The sequence below is a fragment of the Protopterus annectens genome, chromosome 1.part2 (assembly GCF_019279795.1).
Source record: "Protopterus annectens isolate FY-2018-M chromosome 1.part2, PAN1.0, whole genome shotgun sequence".
Taxonomy (NCBI): domain Eukaryota; kingdom Metazoa; phylum Chordata; order Ceratodontiformes; family Protopteridae; genus Protopterus; species Protopterus annectens.
This window is the reverse complement of record NC_056727.1, coordinates 1217558703-1217578117: the sequence shown is the minus strand read 5'-3', so window position 1 is coordinate 1217578117 and position 19415 is coordinate 1217558703. Positions and strand designations below refer to the sequence as shown.

General features: G+C 45.2%; 1 protein-coding gene across 1 annotated transcript in view; it reads left to right on the top strand.

Annotated features, from left to right (window-relative positions):
* RPL13A (ribosomal protein L13a) overlaps window positions 1-19415 on the top strand; it is a 241291-nt gene that overhangs the window by 104608 nt on the left and 117268 nt on the right. The window lies entirely within an intron of this gene.

The following is a 19415-nucleotide window of genomic DNA, read 5'->3' as shown; positions in this document are numbered from 1 at the left end:
ATATTTAAAATAAAGCTGTGCCAGGGAAAAGGGACATCGATGTATACTAACTTTTAAATTTTGCATCACTCGTTCTTCTAAAGATGTACAAGCTGCCTCATAAAATAGTGCATTTGTCTAGTAGTATGCAGAAAATCGGCACATTATCAAACTAGACCACCACAAACAATGAAACATGCTGGAGGGATAGATTCCACAGAGACTCCTTATGCTTTGGAAAAAAATTCCTAACTACATTAGCAGAGCCCCTCACTAACACTCAAGAGAAACGTTGACGAGTGGATGGGTAACAGAAAACCCCTGGGATTACTTAATTGGCTCTTCACAGAGGCTCAGTTAATCAATGGTGTGGCAAAAGCTGACACACTGGCTAGGCTTATAAATGTCGTTGGGCCGATAGCCTAGTACCTACCTATAAGCTGAAAAAGGAACAAAAGTGTTCCTAATGCTCCAACCTCCTGCCACACACTTGCTTTCTATGGAATTACTCGCAGCTGAAAGTCACAACACCAAGCTAGTATTCAAAAATCAGAATACAGTAAAACATGATGTATGGTTTCCACTACTGTTTTGCCTGACATCTATGCTTTCTATGGGTAGAAACCATGTTATAAAACTGTAAATGTCCAGGATTTGCCATCACCACAGAATAAAATATGAAATTAAACTGTTAATGTTTTAAAAGCCTTCCATTACTGATGTGTTTTCTACACTAGCAGCATAGCAGCAGGGTTCGGGTCATGAATGCCTGAAAGGCTACTTTTCTCAATGGGTAAAATGCGCAGATTAAACTAATGGCCTACATGGGGAGCTGCTGTCAATACAACTGCAATTTGAGATGGAACTTCGGGCACCCCCCCCTGCCAAAGGTGAGCATGCTCAGAAAGGCAAACCTGAAATGTAAAAGGCTGAAGCAAAACAAAATCCCTGGGACTGTCCCTTTAATGTTGCTGAAAAGCATTCTTAAAATGTTCTCATGTCCCAGAAAACTCCCAATATTTAAAGGTACCAAGGAGAGGTGTCTTGACATCTCTGTAAATTCTACTTGAAGCAAAGCTAAGGGCAAGTCTGAGATGTTGGTAGACCGCCCAACAGCATTTACTTTTAACCCTAGAGATAAATTGAAGCGTGCAATCGGAACACTACTTTTGCCAATCCCTAACTAATGAAGTTGATTTAAGATCACGCTGCTTTGTCAGTAGGTCCAGACTTTTGCTCTGCACAGCTGTCTGCAGCTCTTGTACTACTATTCTATCCCACTGAGGAGTTTGTCACAGATAAGGTGGCTGCTGGAGAACGTACAGTTTTAAGACTAGGTGCAGCATTATGGAACAAATTTTCATCTGAATTTAGGAGCTTAATCTGTTGAAAAAGGCCCAACATTTGCGCTCAAATTTCCCTGTGAAAGTGCTTCAAGGATAATTGACCACCATCCTACCACCAAGAAAGCAAGTCACAATAAAATGTTGAATTTTTACAGTGTACTACCTCCAGCATGATTCTTTGTTTCCTGCAGTATTGAAAGTCTATGCTCATACTGTAAAATTTCTGGGCAACGTTGGCTTTACTGGTAGTGCACTCTGCAAGACTTAACTTAGTGTGAGGATCTGCGAGAAGCATGTGATTGTTCATAGCCCCTTTAAAATGTTTTGATTTGCATTTACTTGTATGTTGGTTTATTCATATTTTCTTTTTCCTGGACTTCAGGTCATTGCCGAATGGGGTCTTGGAACCAACCAATTCACCAAACTGTGAATAAAGAAATGTGATATCTAGCTGCAGTAATCAGTTAACTGGTGGCAGACGTTTAGTAGAGAAGCACATTTATCCACTCTCCATCCCTAGGTTTTCTCTCTACCAGTGCTTGCCTTGCTGTTGTATGCAGCACTTGTGTAGTCGGTTCTTTCCTTCTATCTGGCATTTTAACTCCTCTGCCTGTAGGAGATGCCAGGACATGTATTGGTACATTAACATTGCCTGTGGACCACTCCCCGCGCTGCATGTAGACATTGCAGCATTTCAAGAAGTTTTTCTGTATTAGCAGGTCCCTCTGTATTCAGCATTACTGCTTTTAACTTCGTCATCATAAAGCTGCATCCCAGTGGCACTTGCATTTTTAAGTCAAGGTTTCCTACGATTTTACATAAGTAAAACCACTTTAGGTCCTGCATATGTTTGGGGGGGTCCTTTGCATTCTCAAGCTCCAGATGTTTTTGGAACGTCAGGCCAATGCAGGAAAAGGGGGGGGGGGGGTAAGACAAGCATGCGGTGAAGTCATGATTTCCTTCTATTCAATGTTGCAATGTTCTTTGTGTGGGAAGTTCTCTGCCCAACAACCCGACATCCAGCTAGTATACAACAGCTTTTAGCTACTGCAAGTACTTGTGACATCACACACATTCTGACAGCATCAGCCATAAAAGGATGTCTGCATGTACAATCCTCAGAACTCTTCTTCCACCTTTCAGAATGCTTGACTTGTACGTCTGTCTGCTGCTTGAATCAGTTTGTCGCTGTGTGTTTTCAGACAAGTGCCCCATTGGGATTTCTTTTATTAACTTTTGTGTTTAGTTCATGTCATCCAGGAAGGGCACGTGTGGGTGTGGAAGGCAGATACTACATTATAGCCAGGATCTTTGCTTTCTGCTTGGGCCCGAATCGGTACCAACTTTCCTGCTCTAGTTGTTAGCCCTGTTCCTCAAACTTTGCGTAGCTGACTTTCTGCTTCAAATCTCTAGAGAATCGGCGGCTTAAACATCTGGTTAAAGACATTTTGGAGGGTTCTTGGGATCTTTTGGTTGAGTAGATTATTTTTTGAAGAGGAAGATTAGCAAACATAGGTCTGAGTTTTCAGCCGCACCTCTTAACTTCTGACGTATCCGTTGAGGTCTGTAAAGATCCAGTGTTGTGCTCTGAGGTCTGGTTCCTCCGTGGGGTATCTCTTTGGAAGATGCTAAGAAATCCAACCCAGGCACGCCCACAAAGTTTTCAGCCGCACCTCAACTTCTGACTTATCCATTGAGGTCTGTAAAGATCCAGTGCTGTGCTCTGAGGTCTGGTTCTGTCGTGGGGTATCTCTTTGGAAGATGCTAAGAAATCCAACCCAGGCACGCCCACAAAGGTAGTGCAGACATATGTTTTATGTGGACAAAGGGATCCATGGCTTACATTGCTTGAGGGATCCAGGGACTTTGCTTTACTATGGCTAGAGATCTACCACAAGCTGCTCTGGACGTTAGCTCTACATTAGGCTCCTCCACTCCACCTCATGAAGAAATGCATGTCAAGAAAAAGCAATCTAGACACACTGAGGTCCCTTCCACTACTCGGTCTGTTTTTTAGGATGCTTTATCTCTGGGTTTAAGGCTCTGGTTTGGAAACCACCTGCTATTTCTGTTCCTTTTACATCTTCTGTTCAGAGTTGGAACAGTTTCTCTTTACTGATAGCAATGACTCCTCATCTGATGAATATTCTTTAGCATATTCCACACAAATTAAATTGCCTTGAGAGTATATCTCCATAGGAGGAATTTAATGGGGGGGGGGGGTTCTCCAAGAGAAATTTTCTTTTGGTGAAACAATTGAGGGATTTTTTCAAATGGGACTATTCCCAAATTTCTGAAGAGCAATAAAGGTATATGACCTTTTGCAAATGGAAGTTCCCCTTCTACAGTACCTCTAGTCCCAATAGCCTTCCTGGATGCTTTTGCTTCTAAGTCCGCTGATTCTCAGGCTCCTGCCCCCAAGAAGCCGGGTATATTTTAGAAGGTGCCTGATTAAGTTCCGAACAAATTGACTTCAGCTGATTGGCTGTCTCCATAACCTCAGACAAGTTTTCCCACCTGTTCCCTTCTGCTAAACTTCCTTCTGAGGAGAGAGAGATTCTGGAGAGATTTAGTAAAAAGGTGCACACTTCCTCTACTTTAGCAGTCACCAAATGTCTAAGTATTCCTTGGCTGTAGTTTCCCAGGCTTCACAAGCTCTTGCTCAGTTAACACATTGAGGTTACAACTCAGGATCTGAAATAGTTAACTTCATTTCATCAGCAACCTGTGGGTATCGGATCAGACCTGGATCCGAGCCGGCAGCTTTCCAAGCTAAAGATCCGAGCTCCAAGCTGCTCCCCCTTACCCATAATACCCTGCTACTTCCTTCCAGCCCTCAGATCTCATTTGCCGCGGCTTTAACAAGGATGAGTTACGAGCTCCTGGCGTTGGGTAGTGAGTATTGTGTAAAAGTTTAGATATTTTTTGGAAAGTTTGAGAGGTGTGCGTTTGTAATGGTTAAACCCTTTAGCCTAGCTTAGCTTTAGTATATTCCCTTCCCCTTATACTTGTGTGAGTGTTTTTTGAAGTAGGTGTGGCTGAAGACCCCAAGGCCATTTTCTCTAAGTGCTACTGAGTGTGGCCATAAGCTCTCCCCAGCCGATGGCCACACTCAGTGCATTCTTTGCCTGGGGTAGCTCATTTGTCATCGGGCTGCCATATTTGCACAGCCTTTAATCCCCGGGCTCTGAGGGATAGAAGGAACAAGCTGATCCTGGTGGGTCTTGTACCACCGATTCTGCTTCTTCCTCCTCCCCCTCAGTGGCTCCAGCTGCAGCTGTTCAGCCAGTTGTGCTTTCTCTCCTGGCCTAGGACTCAACCTCCCACCATTTCCCAGGGAGAGAAGGACTCCAAGAGGAAAGGAGGAGAGAGGGAGAAAGAGAGAAGCATATGCTCCACAAGCGGTGGGCCGACTCAGCCAGACCGACTAAGCAGCTCTTTTCTTCCCTGAAGTTACCCGGGTCCTCCCCCTCTCTGCTCCGTTCCCCACGTTTCTTGCTGGAGGAGGAGCACTGGTCATCTTTGAGGTCATCACGGCCTTCCCGGGCGGCTTCTAGGTAGACGAGAAGCCTTTCAGATGCTGCCATGGACCGGATGATGCGTCACTTTCTCCAAGCCTAGATGCAGATGGGAGTGCTCCTGCCTCTTCTCCCCCCCCCCCCCACCTGGGGGGGAGCTCAGCCCCTTTTTTTGCCCCCATAGCTCATTTTCCAATCCATTATTGGTTTCAGAGCAGTCTGATCCGCGCAGTCTCGGAGCCAGGGAGTCTGTGCCGTTAGTTGCTACTTCGGCCATGCCCTCAAGTTTGTTGAATCCCTTTTCTGATCTGAGCTGTCGGGGCCAGGAGCCGTGCGTCGGATCCGAGGGGGTAAGTGTGTCTTCTGCTCCGTTGCGGTCGGAGCACACTTCCCTTTCGGGTCCGATCGTTTCGGCTCGCCGATCCCCCACGTCAGATCCAAGGGTGATGCTCATGGAACCGAGAGCGGTTCATCTTCGGCGTTCGATATGGTGGAGATGGTCCTCTTGAGAGGTTAGAGACCCCCTGCTCGTGCTACGGATCCACCCAACACTCCCTCGCAGACGGGCTGGTCTTCCATCATCCGGCCCCAGGGACAGCCTGTGTCGACGCCCCATCCGGCCCCAGGGACAGCCTGTGTCGACGCCCACCCAGTTCCACTGGAGGAACATGACCCTGTTAGTGAGCCGCCCTCTGACAATCCCACCGAGGAGGTCCCTCACAAACGCAAGTGTAAGAGGAGGCACTTGGACTCTCCTGAGTCCCTCACGGATGACATTGATTTAGAGGAAGGGGAAGGTTCCCCCAGGTCACACCCCCCCCCCCCAAGGTCCTTTGGAGACATCGTGGAAATGCTATGCCTAAAAGGGGGGTGGTCAGCCCAAAAGCCTTCCTCGGATGAGTCTGTTTCTGGAGGTGTTTGACGCAGGCCTGTCTGCCTCTTGGGTGTTCCCTCTGGCTGACCCCCTGATAGACCTCATTACTATCAGGGTGTGGAAGGAGCCGGACACTGTAGAGCCAATCCCCAGGAGACCAGATAAGATCCTTAGCCCCCCTGTGGATAGGACAGTGTGGAGTAAAGGTTCCTCGGTAGATGCCATGGTGGTGGCGGCTACCACCAAGAATGAACTGGCACAGGATAGTTCCTCAATCCATCCTCCTGATAAGGAGTCTCGGATGATGGATCGTATCGGAAAGAGGATGTTTGCTTTGGCTACCTTTTCCATAAGGGTGCTGACTTACTTGACCCATGTGATTAGGCTTCAGCGGGATCTGGTGAAGGAATACGCAGTCGTCCATCCCCCCCCGAGTCCATGTCGGCCTAGGACAAACTGACCTTGACTTACATGGCCACTCTAAAATCTATATCGAACACGTCTATGCAGCTACTCTCCCATGCCACGGAGGGTGCCGCTAGAGCCAGCGGATCAGGCATCGCCTTACGGCGTCACACCTGGCTCCGACTTTGCAATTTTGCGGAACCCTTCAAGGCGTTCTTCGTGAATCCTCCCTTAGGATCTACCCTGTTTGGCAAGACCATCTTTGATGCATTGGTCCAGAGAGAGAAAGACTGGAAGACGCTGTCTGCCGTCAGAATTGGCTTCTCTACTCCTCAAAGGTCCTTTTCCAGGAACCAGCAAGGACAAAAGATGTTCCGGAAGTCTCGGCAGTCCCGTTACACACTGGACCCTTCGTCCTTCAGAGGGGGGGACAAGGTGGATGCCGGCCCAGAGGCAGAGGGGGGGGGGCGTGAAGAATTTTGGGTCGCGGGAACCCTTTTCCGATACTCATGCAGCAGCCTTGAGGGGTTGCCTGACTGCAACTCTCTGGAGGCAGTCGGGGGGGCATTTTTCGAAGCACCTGGCACAATGGGAGTCCATCACGGCAGATCGCTGGGTGCTTCAAATAATATCCAGAGGCTACTCTATCCCCCCTTCATAAACCTTCCTCCTCAATCGAGGCGCCTCCCTGATCCACCCAGTCAGAGGGAGGCTGCAGCTTTAGAAATAAAGAAGATGCTAGAAAAGAGCCATCCAGCACATCCCCTCAGATAAGTCCGGGTTAGGTAACGACTCCAGGTTCTTTTTGGTGCCAAAAAAGAAGGGGGACAAGGCCAATTCTCAACCTTTCTACAATGAACCTCTTAGTTACCAAGGAGAAATTCTGGATGGTCACTCTTCAATCCATTCTCCCCCTGTTGCAGGAGAACGACTGGATGTGCTCCATAGATCTCAACGATGCGTACTACCACATTCTCATGGACAGGCGATCCAGGAGGTTTCTCCGGTTTTGGTTGGGGGCCAGTCATTACCAGTTCAGGGTCCTACCATTCGGCCTTGCCACAGCCCCCAGGCTGTTCACCAAGGTCATGGCAGTTGTAGCGGCCCACCTGAGACTTCAGGGAATACAGCTTTTTCCTTACCTGGACGACTGGCTCCTTGCTGCCTCCACCAGGCATCTACTCTGCTCAGCCAGGGATTGCTTCCTGCTTTTAGCCTCCAAGTTGGGGATCACTATAAATCACAAGAAATCGTCCCTTCAACCGGTCCAAGTCCTGGACTTCATAGGGGCCAGAATAAACACACTTCAGACCAAGGCCTTGTTGACGTCTGACAGACTTCGCAGCTTAACCCTTCACATTCTAGCACTCCTTCAATCTCCTGCCCCATCAGCGGAGTTAGTCCTGAGAGCCTTAGGGTCCATGGCAGCAGCAATCAACCTTTCGCCCTTGGCTTGCTTGCACATGAGGGTTCTCCAGTGGACCTTGCAGGCCAGTGGTCCATCCTTCAGCACCCTTTGGACTCTCAAGTCCCCCTCAGCAGAGTTTGCAGAAATTCCCTCATATGGTGGCTCCAATCTCGAAAGTTTCGGGTAGGACTACCGTTCATAATGCCACAACCCTAAGCCACTGTAACCACGGACGATTCTTGCCTTGGGTGAGGGGGCTTTGCATAGGCAGAACTGTCCAAGGTATGTGGACTCGGACTGTTCTACATATCAATGTTCTGGAGAAGCAGTGCTTCTAGCGTTGCAAGCTCTTCATACCTTTCTCCCTCTAGGGATTATTGCAATTCAGACAGACATGTCTTTGGTCTGGTACATCAACAAACGGGGGGGGGGGGCAGGTCTTACCCTCTTTGCCGAGAGGCCATGAGAGTTTGGGATTGGGCGATATCCACCAACTGTTTTCTGTTAGCAACGTACATTCCGGGTTGGTACAACATCCTAGTGGACAAGCTGAGTCTAACTATTCTCTCATTACGAGTGGTCTCTGAACCCCTTGGTAACTAAACAGATCTTCCGCAAGTGGGGTCAGCCTTGCTGCGGTCTCTTCGCATCGCCTTCAAACGTGACGTGCAGCGAGTATTTCGCTCTAAACCCCCCCCCCCCCGGAAACCCCCAGAGATGCTCTAGTCCATGCTTGGCCATCCGGTGGTCTTTATGCTTATCCTCCTCTTCCTTTAATGACAAATTTTTTTACAGAAAGCTCGTCTGTTGGGGATGAAGATTATTCTCATTGCCCCATTCTGTCTTCATCAAACCTGGTTTCCGTACCTACGGTGTCATCTTGTAGCTCCTCTTTGGATCTTGGATCCCATTCCGGATCTGATTTCTCATCCTTCGGGATTGGAAACTTCGAATCTGGACGACCTCAAGCTCTCAGCTTGGTTGATCCAGTTCCATTAGTTGCCAGGACTCCCGGTATCTCGTCTGCAGTTAGATCCATCCTGGTAGCGGCGCATAAGCCTTCTACCAGGAAGGTTTACAACAGCAAATGGAAACTGTTTTCCATTTGGGCCTCTCATAGGAATTTGGATCCTTTCACTGCTCCCATTCCAGCAGTGCTTTATTTCCTATAGCATATTTTTCAGCAAGGGGCCAGCTCTTCTACTGTAAAGGTTCAAATGGCTGCCATTTCCCATTTCCACATTGGAGACCATCTTAGTCCTTTAGCTTCCACTAAGATTTGTAAGACCTTCTTAAAAGGCACCTTCCTTTTGAGACCTCCTACTGTTCCCCCATGGGACCTAACCTTGGTCCTTCAGGCTCTAACTGGACCACCCTTTGAGCCCGCTGCTTCTGTTGATTTAAAATTCTTATCTTGGAAAACTGCTTTCCTGATAGCTATTGCCTCAGCTAGAAGGGTGTCAGAGCTACAGGCCCTTTGTACTAAACCCCCATATCTTGTTTTCTATAAGGACAGAGTCTCTCTCTGGACTAACCCTTCCTTCTTACCTAAAGTGGCTTCTGAGGCGAACATCAATCAGTCCATTAATCTACCTGTTTTCTTCCGTAACTACTAGAATAAAGGGGAATACAAACTTCATTTGTTAGATGTATATAACACAATCCCAGTAATAAACCTCCAAGGTCCTCACCTCTAAAGCACGAACAGGTAAAAATATTGGAAAAAACAAGGATGAGGAACTCCACGATGATGCAGCAACAAAATACGTCTTTATTAGTACAAAAGAACAGGAAAGATGAGCGCTTTCTCGTACACACTGTACGCTTCTTCAGATCTAAATCATGTAAAATATGGCAAGCCTTATATAATGCTTCTAATTATCCATTTAGTAATTAGCATCCTAATCAATTAGTCAAAATGTAAAGTTAATTGTTCTAAGTGGTAGTTAACCACTCAGTAAGGGTACTGAAGAACATTTCCTGTTGCTGCAAACAGCAGCATTGCGCTCACTACTAACATTCTAAAAACAATTAAACTATATAAAACATAATGCAATGTTAATAAATTCATTCAAATAGTGCCTCATATTATTAAAACTCATGTATATAAAACATAATATACAACAAATTACATGAAATTTGATTCAATTTTAAAAACATCCATAAAAACAATGCACCTAAAATGTGCATGATGAAAATCAAGAAATAATAATTAAAATGACGATTTATGTGTAATAACAGAACAGTTCTCCAAGAGCTCTATTCATAGATGTTTCGCTGCATAAAGCTGTTTATATATTATGTCAAACAACAAAATGAGAAATCATTCGAAGATCACTTCGCGCTGTTTAAACATTTATAGCGCCATTAAAAAACACAATAACCCAACCCCAATAGGAACATCTAGCTCACTAGACCAAACTGTCAGAAAAATCATAATACATGAACCTATTTAGTATTAAAACTATTTACTGAATATAAATATAGTGAACCTAACACTCCTCCAACTTGGCTTGGCGCCTTACATAATATATATTTTTTATTGTATAGAAGACACCCGTAAAAGAAACAGGGGGACTTATTGTGAATAATGTCCATCTATAATGAGGAAGTGTTTTATCTGAGAAGCATATAAAGTGCAACTACCTAAAAAACGAACTACTTATAAGATGTTACTTATATAGATTATTTAATATTTATTATTTATTTATTTATTAATTAATTGAATATTATGTATCAATAAATGAAATAAAACTAATAAAAATTCTTTAATGAACTATAACTTAAAACTATGTAATAGGAGCAGTTTGGGTTATGAATAACCCGGATGCTTAGTATCTATATCTTAAGCATCAAATACCCTAAGCATCAAAAATGATACCGATTCATTACATAGTACATAACAAAAATGTGTAAATATAATGCATCTTATAAATAAAAAGCAATGTATATATACCCCTAATGTCATTGAAAAATGCTGCTAATAGTGGTAAAAATAAATACATCACCATCTAAATATATGGATATGCACCCTTATTTTATATAGGACATAGGGGTATATAACTCACTATAAGGGATTTATAACATAATTTAATATAAGTATAAATGATCTCAAAAAAGGGGCCTAAAAATAAATATTAAAGAATATAGAGAAATATAATAATAATAAATTAAATAAAATTCCACTTAGGGATTTCTCAAGGACCATTAATATAGGAGAATAGGGACTCTCTATTACTTCAGGCTTCTTTTTTTCAAAACTGATCTAACACTAACATACTGGTTAAGGCCTGGAGTATAGTGTGCTTTAAACCTTAGAATCCATTGTAGCTCTATACTTTCTAGATCGTTAAAAATATCACCTTTCCTATCATTGGGATAGAGATGCTCTAGTCCATGCTTGGCCATCCGGTCTTCTTTATGCTTATCCTCCTCTTCCTTTAATGACAAATTTTTTTACAGAAAGCTCGTCTGTTGGGGATGAAGATTATTCTCATTGCCCCATTCTGTCTTCATCAAACCTGGTTTCCGTACCTACGGTGTCATCTTCCTCTTTGGATCTTGGATCCCATTCCGGATCTGATTTCTCATCCTTCGGGATTGGAAACTTCGAATCTGGACGACCTCAAGCTCTCAGCTTGGTTGATCCAGTTCCATTAGTTGCCAGGACTCCCGGTATCTCGTCTGCAGTTAGATCCATCCTGGTAGCGGCGCATAAGCCTTCTACCAGGAAGGTTTACAACAGCAAATGGAAACTGTTTTCCATTTGGGCCTCTCATAGGAATTTGGATCCTTTCACTGCTCCCATTCCAGCAGTGCTTTATTTCCTATAGCATATTTTTCAGCAAGGGGCCAGCTCTTCTACTGTAAAGGTTCAAATGGCTCCCATTTCCACATTGGAGACCATCTTAGTCCTTTAGCTTCCACTAAGATTTGTAAGACCTTCTTAAAAGGCACCTTCCTTTTGAGACCTCCTACTGTTCCCCCATGGGACCTAACCTTGGTCCTTCAGGCTCTAACTGGACCACCCTTTGAGCCCGCTGCTTCTGTTGATTTAAAATTCTTATCTTGGAAAACTGCTTTCCTGATAGCTATTGCCTCAGCTAGAAGGGTGTCAGAGCTACAGGCCCTTTGTACTAAACCCCCATATCTTGTTTTCTATAAGGACAGAGTCTCTCTCTGGACTAACCCTTCCTTCTTACCTAAAGTGGCTTCTGAGGCGAACATCAATCAGTCCATTAATCTACCTGTTTTCTTCCGTAACTACTAGAATAAAGGGGAATACAAACTTCATTTGTTAGATGTTCGTAGACAATTGCATTTTTACCGGCACACAACAGCCGCTTTACGAAAGTCAGAGCAGCTCTTTATTTCATTTGCGAAGCCCTTCTTGGGTAAGCCAGTGTCGAAGGTGACTAGCTAGATGGATTTCTCAGTGCATTTGCTCACATACAGGATTTTTGGTCGGCCAGAGCCCTTAAGGGTTCATGCTCATTCTACCCATTCTATGGCTACTTCTGCTGCGTTCTGGTCAAGAGTGCCGTTGGATGACATTTGTTCTGCAGATACTTGGGCTTCCTCTCATTTCTTTATCTCTCATCATAAATTGGATTTAATATCCAGAGGAAGGGCAGCTTTTGGCTCTGCAGTGCTCCAGAATATCCTTCCTTAAGGACCTCAAAGTGTTGGTAGCTGGGGACTCTGTCCCACAGGTTGCTGATCAAATGAAGTTAACTACTTCATATAAAGAAGTTATGTACCCACCATAATGTTCCATCTGAGTAGATAACTTCATTTGTCAGCAACCGACCCCCCCCCCCCCCTTCCCCCTAACCTGGTCCTTTGGTTATCTGAATCCTGCAATGATTCAGTCTGTTGGTATTCGCTAGGTTAGGATGTTTTTAGATTTTGTCTTGGTGAAATTGTATAATGGGCAAATGCTATCTGAGGGAAGGAGGTAGCAGGGTATTATGGGTAAGGGGAGGAGCTTGGATCTTTATCTTGGAAAGCTGCTGGCTTGGATCCAGGTCGGATCCGATACCCATGGGTTGCTGACAAATTGTTACCTACTCAGATGGAATTTAGGATGAGTACATAACTTTCTCTCAACCTGGCATCTGCCCAAGTAGCTAGACATTCCATTAAGTGCAGCTGTGATGCTGTTGAGGCATCCTTCAGAGTGGCTGCATCTGCTTCTGTGCTTAGGACACGCTCCTGGTAGAGGCTTCAACCATTACCAGATATTTAAAGAAAAACTGCTAGATGCACCGCTGGGTAAGTGTGCTCTTTATGGCTCAGCAGCTGCAGACTTCTTGAAGACTCTGCAAGAAAGGAAAAGAACTTCAAGATTTGAAGCACCTGTTTCTCCTGTTCCAAAGTTCCATAGATATTTTCCTGCTAAAACATACTTTGTTAGATCAGTTTGCTTTTCTGCCTCTGCATCTAGGCCTAGAAAATCTGTTAGGCCTCCTCACTCCAAACCTTCTGCTACTTCTGGCTTGTAAAGTTCTTCCTTCCTTCCTTTCATGGAATTCCATAGCCCCCCTTCAAGTCGACCATTTGTTTCCAGAGGTTCTATCTTAACTTTCTCGAGGCAGAATTCAGAAGGTGCCAATGAATCAGAGGGGTTTACTCAAGGATGTTTCTGGTTCTCTCCTTTCCTAGAAGTTCCATCTTTCCACATGCTGTCCTTTTTCCTCTGATTTCTCCTCAGTCTTACATGGCCTCTCCAGACATGTTTGTGTACATATTCTAGTCTGTCTTTACAGGAATTTTTTTTTTTTTTTTTTTTTGTGGGTTCTTTGCACTTTCAGTTCTCTGCCTTGCCTTTTGGTCTTTCCACTGCCCAAAGGGTATACACAGTGCTTGGCCCCTTTTGATTCCCTTCATCAGAGTACAGGGTATTCGGGTATATCCATACCTGGATCATCTCTTCCTGGCTACTCTGTCAGATCAGTTGTCTCAAAACCTACAGGCAGCCATTCACCACATTCAAAGTCTAGGGTTCACCATAAATGTCAAAAGTCCTTCAACTCCTTCCCAGTATCACATCTTCCTAGGGCATAGGTTCAGGGCAGAAGACCTTAATGGTGGTTTTTCCTTTGGACAAGGTTCACTCCCTCATTTCCTTTCTGGAGACCCTTCTACCTCTACCCTCCATTACAGCCAGGGAATTTCTAAGACTTCTGGGGTTCATGGCTTCCATAATTCCCATGCTGCCCCTTGCAAAACTCCACATGAAATTTTATTGGTTCCTAAGGACAGTCTGGACACAGCATGCTCGCCCACTAGACTTTGCCTGTCCTTCCCTGCCTTAAAATAGTTTTTGGTGGATTCATCAGATTTCTCTGAACCTTGGCCTTCCTCTTGTTCTGTCCCAGAAGTCTCAACTGTGCAGATGCCTCAGACACAGACTGGGGAGTATTTGCTTCCAAGAAGATTCAGGGTCTTTGGTCTCCCTCTCAAAGGAGAGAGAAAATCAACATCAAGGAAATTCTGGCCCTGCAGGCCTTTCAGCCTCTCAACCAGGCTCTCTGAAATTTAGACACCACTGTTTTCTGTTATATAAACAAGTGGGGGGGGGGTTTGAAGTTTTACTATTAGCAGGTTAGCTCTCCGGGCATGGAAATTAGCAGTTCAGTACAGTGCAGTTCTTGCCGTTTATATTTTCAGCTGAAAATGCTGTGGCAAATGCCCTAAGCAGGTCCATGACTCCCACAATTTGATGCTTCACAGAGATGTTTTTGGACTTGGCCCACTGGTGGTGTACACCTCTTCTGGATATATTTGCCTCCAGTCTGAACAGACCACTTCCTCTATTTTGTGCCAGACTCCTACATCCTCTGACTTGGAATGTGGACGCCCTATCTTTCTAATGAAAGAGGATGTTTCTTTGTATTCCCCCTTTACCTCTCATTCAGAAAGTTGTGCTTAAGATTAAACTGGGCAAACCAAAACTCTTTTTTGGCCAAGACCGCATCGGTTCCCTCTTCTGCATTTAGCTGTGAGCAGTCATCACAAGTTACCTCAGAGGGGACCTGCTCTTAAGACAAGGGATCCCTGTTTCATCACATTTGTCAACCTTGTAGCTGACCGGTTGGTGTTTAACTTTTGATTCCTTTTAGGCACCTTTTAGTACAGGACGGGTTTGGTGTTGTCCAGGAAACACAATGCTAGGAAGTCTTACATATTGAAAATGACTATGGGGTCTCAAAGCTGGATCCATTCTCTGTGGGTGGATATTCCAGTAGTTCGTTCGTTGTGTGAATTAAGTGGCTTGTCATGCTCTGTGAAAGTCCACTTGTCTGTCGTTTCTGCACGTCTGCCATCTCTGTTTTTATAGGTTCATAGGTTGGCACTAGGCTATCAGCCCTAGGGCCTAGCCATAACAATTCCCTGGCTATTTCTTACCACAATATTTACTTCCCTGGACCCCTGTCTAGCAGGGCGGCTGACATGATCCCCAGGGTGAATTTCCAATCTCCCATCCAATCAAGGTTCCTTTTGAAGAGGGCCAAAGAGGCATTCAGCATGACATGTGTGGGCAGTCTGTTCCAAAGTCTGGAGAGTCTCTGTGTCAGGAACCCTCCAGTGTGTTTTGTTCATTGTGATGACAAGGTTTAGATCCCTGGAGCATGTGGCTCTTGGATTGGGAAGTGTAGCATGTACAACAGCTCTGGATTTGACTTTGTTTTGTATGTTAAGCAGAGATTGCCTCTGAGTAGACTATGTGACAGTATAGCTGGAGTTTTTTTAGACTGTCCGCATAGGGCATCTGCTTTAGGCTTGTGATTCTTTTAGTGAGGTATTTCTGTGGCCTTTCCATTTGTTGCAGATGTCTTGAGAGGTACATACCAAACTGGGCGTTTTATTTTATAATGGGTCTAATGAGGGAGGAGTACAGTGGGACCATAACCTTTTTTCTGGATGAAAAACTCTTGGTGATGAGATGTGCCCCATAGAAGGATTTCCTGGCTGTTGTGTGATGTGGATGTCCTTCATGGATGCATCTGCAGTCATAACAAGTGGGTTGTCCTGTCGTCAGGCAGCCCTGCAGTCGGCCGGATTCCAAAGTCCGGGTCCGGCTTCGGCTGATGTCGCACTCCACCCGACGTCATCTCTGCTGGTCTTCGGGTATAAAAGCATCAGCCGACGCCATTTTCCTCAGTCTTTCTTGCCGCTGGCGAAGCAGAAGCTGTTCGCAAGTGCCGGTCGGTCGGATCCAGAGATTACTTCTACCGAATACTACTTCAAGACTTCTAAAGCTAAGTACCCGCTGGGGACTCTTTCTTGCCTCAGCAGATGTCAGAAAAAGTTAACAATTGTTTAACCTGTGGGAAACAAATACCTCATAAAGATTTCCACTCTTACTGTCTACCTTGTTTAGGCCCAGCCCACGACGTAGCAGCCTGTTCGGCCTGTGCCTCTTTCAACCGACGACGCTTAGGCGTCGGTCGGAGTTTGCAGAACAGTTTTTCGGTTCTGATTTTGCGTACATTATGCCGTCGGATCCTCCGACTACCCCCAAAAACCGCAAAGATAAAGACCGACACTCGCGGTCCGCGGTTTCGGCCGAAACCACGGTAAAACAAACCGCGAGTGTCTCTGTTTCGGCCGAAACCGAGAAAACTGCTCAAAGTACAGCTGAACCTATTCTTACAACTGAGGCCCCTGCTACAACTCTTGAATCGACCTCAGAAATTTTACCCACTACGGTGGTTGACTTATCAGACACCATCCCCTTGGATGTCTCTACCCCAGCACGTGGTGCTGCTAGGCCTCCAGCTGCCATGTCCATTAAGGCCTTCGCCAGGGCTAAAGCAGCCAAAACTACTAAAACAGTGCCTGTTAAACCCCCACATCCAGGCCCTCTTCTAGTTCTCAAATGCTTTCTTTGGCAGAAGATTTAATTTCTTTAATTAGAGGATCTCAATCTCACCCAGACAGGGCCTCTCAGCCCCCAGAGAAGAGACCTAGGGCAGAGCCCCCTGGGCCAGTGTCCTCTGATGATTCTGTGGATGAATCAGACATAACTGACCAGCCTGAGGCTCCCTTCTCCAATTTTGAAGATTCTGATGCTGAAGAATCCATTCCAGCTGCTTCCCCACCAGAAGAATTCTCCTTTGGGGAAACCTTGCATGCCATGCGAGAACAGTTCCAATGGCAGCAACAGGATTTTTCAGACTCCAGAAAAAGACTTAGGACCTTTCTGCACCTCCCACAGCACAGGCCCTTAGCTATACCTCCTGTTCTCCCTGTGGTGGATGATGCTTTCCATGATGTTTGCTCCGCTCCAGATTCTTTACCCCCAGCCCCTGCCAAACCAGACAGATTTTACAGGGTGCCAGATACTCATCACCACCTTTACAAGGCCCCGCTTGCAGACCCAGAAACTATATCCCAGGGTCCCAAGGCAGTAGCCGCGACCACAGCTAAAAACCCTATTCCTTCTGAAAGGGAAGCAAGGTCACTAGACAGATGGGGTAAAAAGGTCTACACTTCAGCTACTCTCTCAGCTAGAGCTTTAAACTGTCAGTTTCACATGATACAATACCAAGAGTTTATGCTTGATCAGTTAACTAAAAAACTAACCACTGATGAATCTCTTGATAAGAAATATGTCTTAGAGATGGTAAATAACATACAACAGGTTAGCAACCATTCCTTAAAATGTGGCTATGATGCACTGGAGGCTTCATTTAGATCAGCCATGACAGGCACAGTGATAAGAAGGAATGCATGGCTAAAAGAACAAGCTTTACCGGATCATGTTAAAGCTAAGTTGCTAGATGCTCCTATGGACAAGACAAGTTTGTTTGGTACACCTGCCCAGCAGGTTATGAAGAAAATGGAAGAAAAGGCAAAATCTGTTCAAACTGTTAAAGATTTCTTGCAGGTTCAACCCCCAAGGTTTAGCAGGAACTGGCCTGCCAAAAATTGGTCCTTTCCTGACTCCACAAAATTTCAAAGGGGCAGGAATAGACGTTCCAGAGGCAGAAACCAATCCAGAGGAGGTGCCTACAGAGAACGACAGTGGCAGGGTAACAACAGAGGCACAGACACAGCCACTGCCTCTACATCAGCACAACCACAGTGACTTAATCCTAAATCCGCCTACCAGGGAACAAATAGCAGCTCCTCTAGGCGGAAAGTTAACCTTATTTTCAAAGAACTGGCACTACATCACAAAAGACAAGTGGATTTTACAAACCATAGATCACGGTTACCGGTTTCACTTCCACACTTTACCAGTCAAAAGAGGAATGCCAAATCTACCTCCAAATCAAAAAACAGAGGCTCTACGCCAGATAATGGAGTTAGCAAACATGAGAGCTGTGGAAAGAGTGCCAACAGCAGAACAAGGAAAGGGGTTCTACTCCAGACTATTCCTAGTTCCAAGAAAGGAAAAAAGTTGGAGACCAATTCTCGACCTGTCCACCTTAAATACATACATCATTGTCCCAAAATTCAAAATGCTGACCCTACAGCAACTTCTTCCCATGCTGGGCAAGGAGTCTTGGCTGGTAACTCTAGATCTCAAGGAGGCATACCTGCACGTCCCCATTCGACCAATCTGCAGAAGATACCTCAGATTTCTTGCAGGATCAGAGCACTATCAATTCTCAGCATTGCCCTTTGACTTATCTACTGCCCAGAGTATTCACAAAATGCCTGGCATCAGTAATCGCCCATTGCAGACTACAGGGAATTCAAATTTACCCATACCTGGACGACTGCCTGCTACAAGGGACAACAAAAGCAAGCTGACAACAGATTTACAAAGGGTCATTTACTTGCTACAAGGACTGGGATACACAGTCAATTTACAAAAGTCAAGGCTGATACCATCCCAAACAAGGACATTCTTGGGCTGAATTGGACACAGTACAACAAATGGCTTTCCTGACTACAGAAAAACAAAAAGAACTTCCTCTTTACTTCTTGGCACTAACAAAACTGAACAAGTTAACAGCAAGAAAAGTTCTGCAGGCCTTGGGCTTCATGGCATCATGCATAATCTTGGTCCCATTTGCCAGACTACATATGAGGAAGCTACAGTGGTACCTAAGGAATTTATGGTCCCAACACAGTCACAGTCTAGAAACAGAAATCCCACTAATTCCATGTTTAAAACAGGAGTTCCTATGGTGGGCTCAGGCATGCCAGTCAAACCCAGGCCTACCCTTTCGCAGATGTCAACCAAGCCAGACCATCACAACAGACGCTTCAGACCTAGGATGGGGGGCCCACATGCTGGACAAATGCGTGCAAGGATTGTGGACACAGGATCAACTTCACCTGCACATCAATCTAAAAGAAATGCTGGCAGTAAAATTGGCAATCCAAAGGTTCAAACCATTTCTCAGAGGGCCAGTTGATGATAAGGACAGACAACACCACAGTCATGTGGTACATCAACAAACAGGGAGGCACTCATTCATACCCCCTATGCAGAATGACCTTGGAGCTGTGGACCCTGGCACTCAGCTACAACATTCAGTTACAGGCAATATTTGTACCGGGGAAAGACAACACTCTAGCAGACATATTAAGCAGAACCACTTCGGATGCCCACGAATGGAAGCTGCACCCGGACATCTTCAAGACCATCTCGAAGAAATGGGGAATGCCACAGATAGACCTATTCGCATCACCTCTCAATCACCAGCTTAAAAAATTCTGCACAAGGACATTCCACCCACTAGCATGGAAAGTGGACTCACTCTCCTTCAACTGGAAAGGCCTAACAGCATATGCATTCCCACCTCTTCCTTTGATACACAAGGTACTACTAAAAATCAAGGAAGAACGCCCAAGGATAATCCTGATAGCTCGAACTGGCTAAGACAACACTGGTACCCACTACTGAAGAGCATGTCTCGAAC